Here is a 12,779-nt window from a genome sequence, read left to right on the forward strand (position 1 = left end):
ACATCCCACCTTCTACACTTCAGTTTCATCGCAAATATCACACATACCATAAACCACAAAACTACAAGAAAAAATAATTAGATTTACGAATGCAACAACCGCGTGTAACCCTTCAGTCACTCTTTCATTTATGTGTTTTGCACGTATATTCATTCATGTTACAATAACAGTTACTATAAGAGATAAGCACACAATAGATTCATTCTTCATTGCTTTGTTCGCATGGAGTGTTCATTAGAATTACAAAATAATAATAATAATAATAATAATAATAATAATAATAATAATAAAGAATGGTTAGCATAGTAATAACCACAATGGTCTATCGGCGATAGCCTGAGGGCTGTATGTATTTATCTATACCCCATCTTTATATCTGTCTGTTTGACGTAAGTGACCTGACATGCGCAAACATACACTGTCACACGGTACTGACACCCACGTATGCACATGTACTGAAAAGGCACACACACACACACACACACACACATATATATATATATATATACGCACACACACAAACACACACATATATATATATACACATACACACACACACATACATACATACGTATGTACTTACATACACACATGCACACACATACAAATAATAAGACAAAGAAAATACCTTAACATATCTTTAATGATTCGTTACAATTACATATATATATATATATATCGGAGTAAGCACATGAAATGTGCAACAAGGTGGAAAAAAGAGTACTCAAATACCAGAGGTAGAGTAATATGCTTTATTTAAAAGCAGCAGAAATATAACAAAAAAACCGTTACTCTGAGTTTCACGTTCCCGTTCATCGGGAACGTGAAACTCAGAGTAACGGTTTTTTTGTTATATTTCTGCTGCTTTTAAATAAAGTATATATATATATATCTAGAGAGAGAGAGAGAGAGAGAGAGAGAGAGAGAGAGAGAGAGAGAGAGAGAGAGAGAGAGAGAGAGAGAGCTCAAATGGCCTATCACAATGGAGTTTCCACGGTACGTAACAGCTTCCTCATTGAAATCGACAGTTAACAAGACTATTGCATTGTACGTATGCATTGAGCACTTCGACGTTATCGTTACTCTCCGAAGGATATGCACGCGCGCGTGTGTTACAGCAAACTCTTTTAAAATCTGTTATTACCATCACCCACATAAATTTCGTTATCGAGGTGGCTTAATACAGCTTTATTCAAATTTTTCAGCAAATTTTTCGACGAAGACGAATTATGATGTCAAGTGGGACACCATTTGTTTCGTAAACTTTATTCTTTATTCCAACAAACCATACTAACTTTACACAAATATAAAACTAGAAGCAATATTTTCCTATGAATTACTCTTTAAGCATAATTCTTGATTGGCCTCCTCATGCTTACCTAAACGCTCTAGGATTTTCAAATACTTCAAACACTATATATATATATATATATATATATATTATTTAAAACAGTTCCAACTCTGTCTATTTTTTAATGTTTTATTTATATTCTTATAAAATTAATGTGGGATATAGAATATGGTATATATAATATAAATAGTAAAATGAAATGAAGTATTGAATGACTTATTGAATATATAAAATATTGAGTATTAAATATATAAGGGCTAGTATACTTTCCTGCTTTATAGCAGTCATCAAGGTCCCGTCTGACAGATCATTGTGTCTGGGGAGAGTCAATCTGTTATAATGCCTTATTAATTAACACACTCATCAGTTCAATTTCCACTCATTAAGTAAATAAACTCTACAGGCACGGAAATGCTGTCAGACGGACCTGCCCGAGACGTGCGCAGCGCGACGAAACCATTCTGCACGCACTCGTCCAGTGTCCATGCATTACTACCTTGTGGAGTTATGATGAATAGTTATCGCGTGTAGGACGGATCCGGCTATCGGCCGAGTCCATAGTAAAGAGTAAAGATTGACCCATTGATTTGTTTTAGCCAGGGAGGGCAGACAATTTTCTTCTGTCTGGTAGCAGTAGCGAAAGAGGTTGCATGGTAGAGCAGGTTGAAATGACTGAAGACAGACAATTTTCTGTTCGGCCAATCCCTCATCAACTTTTTCAAATTTCACTTGGACAGGAAGATGAGGGTGGGGAAAGAAGTGATGCCCCCACCCCAGTACATTTGCTGAAAGGCGGGTGAATGTAGCGAAAATGGCCCATGCGAGTGGACCTACTCTAATAATGCGCCTTTTGGTTGGTGAATTTGAGGAAGAGTGGTGAACCCTTCCCAAGTACCCTCGAAGTGTCGGGTTGTTCAGGATTGGTGGGGTACCTGAGCCAACGCTGGGTAGTCCTATTGGGGAAATCTCATTGTTATATTTTTCTTCTTTAATGTTTATTGCTATTGTTTTCCCAATTGCTTACTCGTTGTTTTGCGTAAAACTCCCACTGTCCCCGTCTACTGTATTGTTCCTTATATGTCGGTACTAGTGGCCAAGAAATGAAATAATAATGATGATGATAATAATAATAATAACAATAATAATAATAACAACAACAACAACAACAACACCAACAACAACAACAATAATAACCAGCAGATGACAACGTTTCTCTAAAAGAATTGGAAAAATCTTCAAAATACAAAGACCTGAAAATAGAGGTAACTCAAATGTGGAATCTGAAAACAGAAACAATTCCTATTATAGTAGGTGCCTTAGGTATAATAAGAAAAATATTCAGACAAATACATAACAAAAACACCAGGACTTACAAATATATATAACATACAGAAAATTGCACTACTGGGCAGTGCACACATCCTACGCAAAACACTTTCAATACAGTAACCATAAGAGCATCACAGCAAACCACAGCGCATACCCAAGGCGCATAGAGCTGCATTCAGTAGTGAAGTGAAAGCTCGTTATAAAAATAAAACTACTGAACAATAATAATAATAATAATGATAATAATAATAATAATAATAATAATAATAATATTAATAATAATAATAATAATAATAATGAGATATTTATAAATTTCTATATCTTAGCTATGCTAGTTCCAACTTGTCGATGCTCCTCTCAAAAATCCCCTCCCACTCGCCCCTAATCCACAGCCAATCATGTCAAGTAGCAGTCCAATCAAACAACCTGTATTAGTAGACACAAGCCCGCTTCTCTATTTAACGCCACAGCATCAGCAGTAGCTAACCCACAGCCGTAAATCTGCCATTATTTGTTGTCTAAAGAAATCAGGGGTGGCAATATTAGGACCCCTCAGCCCTGTAGCAATAATATAAGTATAGCAATAATTGTGAAACTATAGTAGTGAACAAGTAAATAATAAGATAGGGATTATAGTAGTAATAGTGAAATTATAATAGTTAACAAGTAAATAATTACCCAGATTGATAATTGCCCAGAATGATTAACAAGTGGTGTTCTGAAACCGTCGAGTCGCTAGCGACTCAACCGGCAATCCCACTAAGCTTGCCTGGTGAGGAGGGTGGATTTTTGGCACCCTGCAGGATTAAAAGCAAGTCTTGGCAAAAGGCAGAGGAACTCAGAAGAGTCAACGGCCATTCCGAAAACGAGTAGACAGAACTCGTTAGCCCTGGTTGGCAGTCTGTCTAGGAAAAGGAACACTCTGATTTAAAAGTGGGGTAGATAGGAATCCTTAGACCCAGTGGTGACAACTTGTCAGTGTCCAACGGTTCCATGCCTGGGATGAAGACGAATGGACCGTAAATCGGGACTTAACTCCGGAGCAATATTTTGATGAAGATATGAGACCAACTGACACTCACCTGTCTCCTAGTGAGAATCAAGATCATCGTCCCCAACACACAGAAATGCGAAGGCAACTGGCCCAAGTTATGGGAAGTAAGAGCTCTGCAGTCTTGGTCGACTATCTTGTGATGTTTCGATAAAAATACCGGTTGGTGGCTAACCTTAAAACACATGCCTCAATTAGAGTGAAAATGTCTAATACAAATGTATCAAATAATGGTGGTGATGAGGATAGAACCAAAGGTGAAAGCCTTTCGCACGGCAGATGACCTGTGGTTGCACAGTGCAGGCTCGGTCGTCATCCAGAGACTGCTTGTTCACAAAGCTAGAAGCAGAGAAGAAGGTGGGAGAAGGAGTAAAACCGGACGGTAATTGAATGCTGGATCAGGAGTGAACCCAGGAAAACGAATGGAAACGAATGAAAGAAATGAGATGGGACTCTTCGAAACAAGTGAGCAACGGTTAGCCAATCAAGGAAGAGCAATAAGAGCAAAAGGGTGGTTAACAGACATAGAAATAGAAGAGATAAGAAGGTAAGTATAAGACAGAAATAATACTTCACCAACAGATAACGTGCCCAGTGAGAACAGAAAAATACAAGGCGGCAGTGAAGACGTAGAGCAAAGTATAAACGTAAATGCCTTCTCAGCAAAGGAAACAGAAGGAAGAGCTATATCACAAGAATACGATGATGACCAACAAGACATAGTGAGGACGCTGTACCGATATATTAGAGAAAACCAGGATCAAGCAGCCCCCATCCCCCACCAAAAAATTCCGCATTTTGAAATATATTGTTATGAATTTCATGTTTCAAAACGTTGCTTACTTTTTACTCAGACTGATATATATAATGAAAGCCACTAATGATCCGTCTTTTTTTGCCTGTCCTTCTTATTGTTGTTTCTCTTGTCCGCCTTTGTATCGTCTATCTGTTCGAACGTTTTAATGCCCTCTATTGTGTTTTTGTTCCATATATATGTAAGAACGACCGTGCGAACCCAAAAGGAGAAATGGTGACGAATGGAAAAACAGGGCTCCTTTTATTTAAACGCGTCACACGGTCGAACACAAAAATATATCAATGATGATATTTATATGTTATACTTCGATAACATAGTGAATTCGTAAATGGCCAGTAAGGAAGACGATAGAACACAACCGATAGAGATGAATAACAGAAATATTTATTGTGACATTAAAATGTATGTCTGTGTGTGAGTGTGAATGCGACATAATAAAGACATAATAAAAGACAGGCCGTCGTATAAAGAAAAGAGTGTGTGTAAGAGATACATGTATGTGTATGCGTGATATACAGCAGATATGAAAAGAGTCAGTAACACATATACGAATTTGCCAGTTCTTAGAGTACACAATAGGAACAGTCTGTATGTAAGAAGTTGAAGCGTGTGGGGCAGTGCGATCACTCGTCGTGATGTTAGGGCTTCCATGCTGAGCCGGGTTCTGGAATACAGATGTTCGTCGCGGGCTAGGTTCTTGTCTATTATTTATCGTGGTGAAGATGAATCACACAAACAGAATCGAAGAGAGATGTGCCGCGGTTACTGTTTGGTAGCTTGTGTACGTGGAAAGTCGTGTTGACGATGTTGGCGACGTCGGTGGCGAATCTTGTAGTTCGTAGTTGAAGTGGTGTTGACGCTGGCGGCGACGATGGTGGTAGTCGTAGTTGTACGAAGCTGTTGGTTGTTGTCGCTGGCTGCTGCTGCTCTGTGTGGTACACGGAACAGGTCTCTAAGAGAACTGAACCGAGACGAATTTGCCGGGTATAATTTAGTCTATTTAAAGCAAAATAGGAGCTCCAGAGAGGTATTAGAAAAACACTATCACGTGACCTTATTAAGGGCCACGGTTGGTCAGTTTGCGTTCTGGCGGGAACGGTACGAAGCAGTTGCCGCTTCAAATAATAATCAGTCAGGTGATGACAGGGAAAGATGTTTTCTACTACGCCCGAACTTGAATATATTTATAACAGCGAGAGAAGATGGCTTCTTTGTATACAATGGCGATCGAGGTGTTAGTTTCACTACATATGTATATATATATATATATATATATATATATATATATATATATATGTGTGTGTGTGTGTGTGTGTGTGTGTGTGTATGTGTGTGTGTGTGTGTGTGTATGTGTGTGTGTGTGTATGTACACAATAAGAAGGGCAGGCAAAAACATACGGGTCATTCTTGACTTTCATTCATCAGTCAAGTCCCAGAAGTCACGACAATTTCGGTCAGTTCCACTTGAGATGGTCATGGAGATGTAAGCACGTATGTGTGTGTCTCTGTGTACGAGAGGAGGACAGGAGTGAGCAAGAGAGAGAGAGAGAGAGAAAGAGAGAGAGAGAGAGTGAGAGAGAGAGTGAGAGAGAGAGAGAGAGAGAGAGAAAGAGGGGGGAGAGAAAAATGATTACAATTGATCATAGAGCTAGTCACGATCTGACTTAGGGTTAAACAACGACGGCAACTTTGCGGAATTGAAAATCGGACCTTCTTTCTATGGCATCTAAAGCTGAGCTTACTAAAATCTCACCGTTACTATTTTATATCGCGTCAGGAAACCGCAATTAGGATTGCAATTGATCGAACGAACGAACGAATGAAAGATATTTTCTCTTCGCTTAACCGCTCATCTATTGAAAAGGACGGGGTGAAACAGGGCGGAATGAAGCGGAAGTAGACGGAAGGAGATGGAGAAAAAAAAAAAGGAAAAACAGTTTCGATATTTCAGTAGAAGCGTAAGTGAATGACAGCTTTAACGAGTAGATTGGACGATGGGTCATGGCCCAACATGAATAAATAATTCGAGATCAAATCTATCCGATCATCGATTAGTTAGCGCGTAAGAGCAGAGCAGAGCGAGAGAGGGAGAGAGAGGGGGGATAGAGAGAAGGAGAGAGAGACGGATGTATATATGCATTTTCTGTGTGCGTATGTGTGTGTGTGTATATATGTGTGTGTATATACACACACACACACACACACACACACACTCATACTCACACACACACACACACTCATACTCACACACACACAAACGCACACACGCTCACGCACACACGCTCACGCACTCACTCACACTCACACACACAAACGTACACGTGTGCGCGCACGCTCACACACACACACAATCACACGCACACAGAAGTTATCTTCAAAGAAACTATTAACTTTCGATGCTAAGAGGAATGCTGCTAAATTTGTCTCCCGATATGAAGAATTTCCCCGTTCGTTCTGATTATATAAATAAGTAAATGAAACACTAAAAACAAACAAACAAATAAATAAACATATCAATAGATAATTAAGGAAGAGTAATGCGAAGAACAGAATGAAGAAAAAAAATTGAAACAGTTGCTCCTCCTCTAATGAAAATAATATCAAACAAACTATAAATAATGACCAATGAATTTATTTAAGAGTATTTATTTATGGTTGAAAAGAAAACGGAAAGATCTTTCAAAAGCGAAATAGTGTAGCCGTCACTCGCGAGCGAACGTAATGCGGTTAACATGTACCGTGCTCTCGTTAATTGTTTTAGTTGCCTGTGTAATCTCGAGCAGATATAGACATCCTGTCAGTGCCCAGCATCCATGATCCGGTTGAATATTCAAGGCTGTGAAAGCTGGAAGGTGAGAGGTGAGAGAAGGCTGCTACAGGTAGGACCTGCTTAGTTTGGTACACACTCAAAGCTGAGTGGACTGGTGCAATATGATAGAAAATGCCCACAACGATCAAGTTGGAACTGAACCTATGAGCTTACAATAGTGAGAACAACACTTTAACCACTTGACCCTCAAATTTTTTCATAAAATGTTACATATTAAAGGTTATTTGAGGTTTTCTGAAAGGGAACTATTTCACCTCGATTCTCTAACCCTAACCCTAACCCTAGCCAAGTTTGGCTGCTTTCATCTTTCTAGTAAGTCTAGGAAGGAAGCTAAGCTTCCTTCCTTCCTTCCTTGCATGCTTTCTCGGTTTTTCTTTCTTTGTTTCTTTCTTTCTTTCTTGCTTGCTTGCTTGCTTGCATACTTGCATGCTTTCTCGGTTTCTCTTTCTTTCTTTCTTTCTTTCTTTCTTTCCTTTTTTACTTCTTTCTTTACTCCTTTTATTTTTTATTTTTTTAAATTCTTTCATCTTTCATTTTTCTTAGCGAGATCACTTAGTAGGGTGGTGGTAGTGGTGGTGTTGGTACAAGGATTAGTGAGGTTGCGATGTGAGCGAATGAGGGTAGGGAGAGAAAATAAAATAGAATAAAATAAATAAAGAAGGAAAGAAAGAAGAAATAAAGAAAGGAAGAAAAACGATTCGAGTACTTGACTGGCGCATTATTTGCCGACCCTGAACGGATGAAAAGGATAGTCAGCATCGGCGGGATGTGAGCACAAAATGTAAAGTGCAAGAATAAACACTACATGCTCAATGTTCTACCGATTCGGCTAATTCCTCATCCTTTTTGTTTCTAACCTAGGCACAAGGCCTGAAATGTGGAAAGGAGTAATGGTCAATTATATCGACCCCAGTATTTGACTGATACTTTATGTTCTCGACGACTGAAGGAAGAAAGATAAAATTGACTTCAGCAGGATTTGAAACCGGATCGTAAAAAGCTGGTTACGAGTAGCGTGAGGCATCTATAAAGCCATCCGTAACGATTCTGTCAATCATCTGCCACTTTAGGAAGAAGAGGAGGAGGGGGAAGAGAGGGAGGGGTGAAGATGAGAAGGAAGAGGGGAAGGAAGAGAGGGAGGAGGAGGAGAGGAGGAAAGGAAGAAGATGAGGAGGAGAAGGAGGAGGGATGAAGGAGGGGAGGGATGAAAGAGGGGAAGAAGAGGAGGAGGAGTGGGAAGAAGATGAGGAGGAAGATGAAAAGGGGAAGAGGGTGATGAGGAGGAAGAGGGGAGGGTTGAAGGAGGGGAGGGATAAAGGAGAGGAGGGATGAAGCAGGGGAGGGATGAAGGAGGGGAGGAGGAGGAGTGGGAAGAAGATGATGATGATGAGGAGGAGGATGAAAAGGAGTAGGAAGAGGGTGAGGAGAAGGAGGAGAAGACGAAGAAGGAGGAGGAGGAGGAGGAAGAAGAAGAGGAAGAAGAAGAAGAAGAATGACAAGTGAAGAAGAAAAAGGAAATAAATTAGCAAAAATTGAAGACTCTTATCCAGCAATATAGAAAGAATATATAAGAACGAGATGGAAAAACAACCGAGTAAAGAAGAAGAAGAAAAAGAAGAAAAAGAAAAAGAAGAAGAAAAGAAGAAAAAGGATAGAAGAAAAGTTTAGCAATAAGAAACATTTTAATGGGATTAAAGATGGGAATGGATATATTAAAAGGAAAGTAAGTGGAATCAAAGAAAAAGATTAGCGCTACTTTCAGACACCTAAGGAGAAAGATATGAGGAGAAAGAGAGAGAGGGGAGGAGAAGGAAAGAGAGATACAGAGAAAGAGAGAGGGAGAGAGGGAGATAACGAGAAAAGAAAGGGCGAGAAAGGGAAGGAGAGAAAGAGAGATATGGGGAGATGGATAGAAAGAGAAACATGGTAAGAAGGAGAAAGGCAGAGAGAGAGAGAGAGAGAGAGAGAGAGAGGAGAGAAAGAGAGATGGAAGAGATGGAGAGTAATATGGAGTAACATGGAAAGAGAGAGAGACATACAGGGAGACATAATAGGAGAGAGAAAGAGAAGGGAGAGTTGGAGAGAAAAAACATGGTAAAGAGAGAGGTAGAGTGGAGAGAGAGAGGTAGAGTGGAGAGAGAGGTAGAAGGAGAGATAGAGATAGAGACACAGAGAGATAGAGACACAGAGAGACAGAGACAGAGACAGAGATGAAGAGAGACAGAGAAAGAGTGAGAGAGCGAGCGTGTGAGTGGGAGTGAGTGAGAGATAGAGCTAGAGAAAAAGAGATAGGGACAGTCAGACTAAGAAAAAGAGAGGAGAGAGAGAGGGACGCAGAGAGAGGAGGAGACGAAGCGAGAGAGAAAGAGAGAGAAAGAAGGCGAGAGAGTTGGAGAACGCGAGAGAGTTGGCGAGAGAAAGAGGGGGAGAGAGAATTGGAGAGAGAAAGAGAGAAATAGAAAGAAACAGGATGAGAGAGACACAGAGAGAGGTAGAGAGAGAGATCGACAGACAGAAAGACAGAGACAGAAAGAAAGAAAGATAGAATGAAAGAGAGAAAGTGAGTGGGTGTGTGTATGTGTGTTTGAGAGAGAGAGAGAGAGAGTGTGAGAGAAGGGGGAATAAGTCTGATTGTGTAACTGTACCTAATTATAGATCCGTTCAAGAATACATCCAAATGAGACGGTTAGGACGGATGGGGGTAGGGTGGAAAAGGGGGGGGAGGTGATGAGGATAATGAATATAAGAAATAAAGAAGAAAACAAGAAAAAGAACTGCCTCCTCTCTTACAAAAAAAAAAGCCCAAACAAAATATTTCTCCTGCTCCATTTTCACGAATTTGATGAAAAACATCACTTCAAAGAGACTCTATATGCACCTGTCAGAATCTGCATCTCACTACATTAGATAAATGGGGGGGGGGGGGCAGAAGGAAAAGAGGAGAGGGAGGAGGAAAAGTATGAGGGAGTAGTGGTGGCGGTAGTAGTGGTAGTGGTAGTGGTAGTGGTAGTAGTAGTAGTGATGGAAGATAAGCATAAAGTAGTAATAGTGGTAGTGATGGTGGTGGTGGTGATTGTAGTAGTAGTAGTAATAGTAGTAGTGGTAGTAGTAGTAGTAGTAGTAGTAGAAGAAGAAGAAGAAGAAGAAGAAGAAGAAGAAGAAGAAGAAGAAGAAGAAGAAGAAGAAGAAGAAAGACAAGATAAAATTAGAAATAATAAGAATAATGACGACGACGACGATGATGATGATGATTATGATGATGACGACGACGATGATGATGATGATTATGATGATGACGACGACGAGTGAGGTGTCAGCTTCAAAAATAATCAATATTTTTGGCTATTTTCTTGAATGTCAAATATCTCTCATTAGTTGACATTTTAGAGGTATACGTGAGATATTGGCTTTTTTTTTTAGTCTTTTTTTTTTCACTTTCACTTTCACTTTCGGAAAGAAGATAAACTAATGCAAAACTAGTTACGACACAGGCTGTTGCTGATGTTGTTGTCGTTACTGTCGTCGTTGTTGTCGTTACTGTCGTCGTTGTTGTTGCTGCTGCACTTGCCCTTGACGCTGTTATTACGATTGTCTTTACTGTTATTTTGTTGTTTAACCGTTTAGCATTTAAACCGGCCATATCCGGTCCAAATACTCTACCTGTTTTATATATTCATACCGGCTCGATCTAACCTCACACACTTTCTCTTCAATGTCATTCCAAAAACAAACAATCGTATCATCGAAATCCTGAAGTGACAAAATAATACATGATTTATTCTAAACAATGTGAATAAATAGGTGCAGGAGTGGCTGTGTGGTAAATAGCTTGCTTACCAACCACATGGTTCCAGGTTCAGTCCCATTTCGTGGCATCTTGGGCAAGTGTCTTCTACTATAGCCTCGGGCCGACCAAAGCCTTGTGAGTGGATTTGGTAGACGGAAACTGAAAGAAGCCCGTCGTATATATATATATATATGTGTGTGTGTGTGTGTGTGTGTGTGTGTGTTTATGTGTCTGTATTTGTCCCCCCCCCCAACATCGCTTGACAACCGATGCTGGTGTGTTTACGTCCCCGTAACCTAGCGGTTCGGCAAAAGAGACCGATAGAATAAGTACTAGGCTTACAAAGAATAAGTCCTGGGGTCGATTTGCTCGACTAAAAGGCGGTGCTCCAGCATGGCCACAGTCAGAATGACTGAAACAAGTAAAAGAGTTAAAATTTTGATGCTGGCACTATCCGTGTCTCCATATTTATCATCACATAATTGTTCCTGGTTAATCTTTCGAGAGAACATCAAATAATCCCTTTTTGGAACAGTGGATCCCGAAGCACATGAAGCTATAAATAATAGCATGTAAATATTGGGCTAAAAACCCCTTTTGGATAGAAAAGTCGAAGGCTACCCAATATTTAGAGACTATTAGTTATGACTTTATGTCCAATATTTACATGCTATAATTTAAGGCCTAATGTGCTTCGGGATCCACTGTTCCAGAAAGGAATTATTTTACGTTCTCTCGAAAGTTTATAAATTTATGACGTCACCAGTTAGTTAACTATTTAATGGTTTCTGTAAAATATAGCACAAACTGAACTATTTGTCTGTTTGCACCTCTTCCACTTAATTATTTCTGATTAGTTTATTCATGTTTCCTGTATTAAATATACTTTTACTATCTTAAATACTTGTCTGCTTGTCTCATCATGTAATTATTTCTCGTTAGCTTTTTAATACTCTGTGCATTACATATGCAAACACCAACTTAACTATCTGTCTCGCTCTAATTATTTCTAGTTAGATTTTTAATACTCTATCTATTAAACGTTAGCGATATGTTAACCACGAGTGTTAAATATGCTAAAGCGAACATAAATATGGATGTTAAACATGCTAACACTAACGTATTTGTCTCAATATAATTACTTCCAGTTAGCTTTTTAATACTCTTTATATTAAATATGTTAACACTAATTTAACTATGAGTTGAGCGAGATCTGAGAAAGTTCTTGACAGAGTCAGAACCTAGTTAGACCTTAGTAAATTATAGCAACAAAACCAAAATATATATTCTGTATACGATGTTGAAGTACAGACGGTCAAAATACTTCGAAGAGCTGTATTACACGACGTTAGAGGGAAAATGGTACAATATTTCTATCTCAACATTTTATCGAAGTCTGACAGAACCTAAGAACTGTTTTCTCAACTTCCTGATACACGACAAACTCTGACCTGCAGATTCGCTGTCTCTTCACTCCGACTATCCTGCCTTCATTACAACGATTTCTGCTTTTTTGAACTAACCCAAACTGTTTTCTAAAATATGCCAGGGTATAGTTAAGACTGAGAATATTGACAGAGAAGTTCTTTTTACAACAGTAAAATATTTTGAACA

This window comes from Octopus bimaculoides, chromosome 8 (assembly GCF_046866305.1).
Source record: "Octopus bimaculoides isolate indiv1 chromosome 8, ASM4686630v1, whole genome shotgun sequence".
NCBI lineage: Eukaryota > Metazoa > Mollusca > Cephalopoda > Octopoda > Octopodidae > Octopus > Octopus bimaculoides.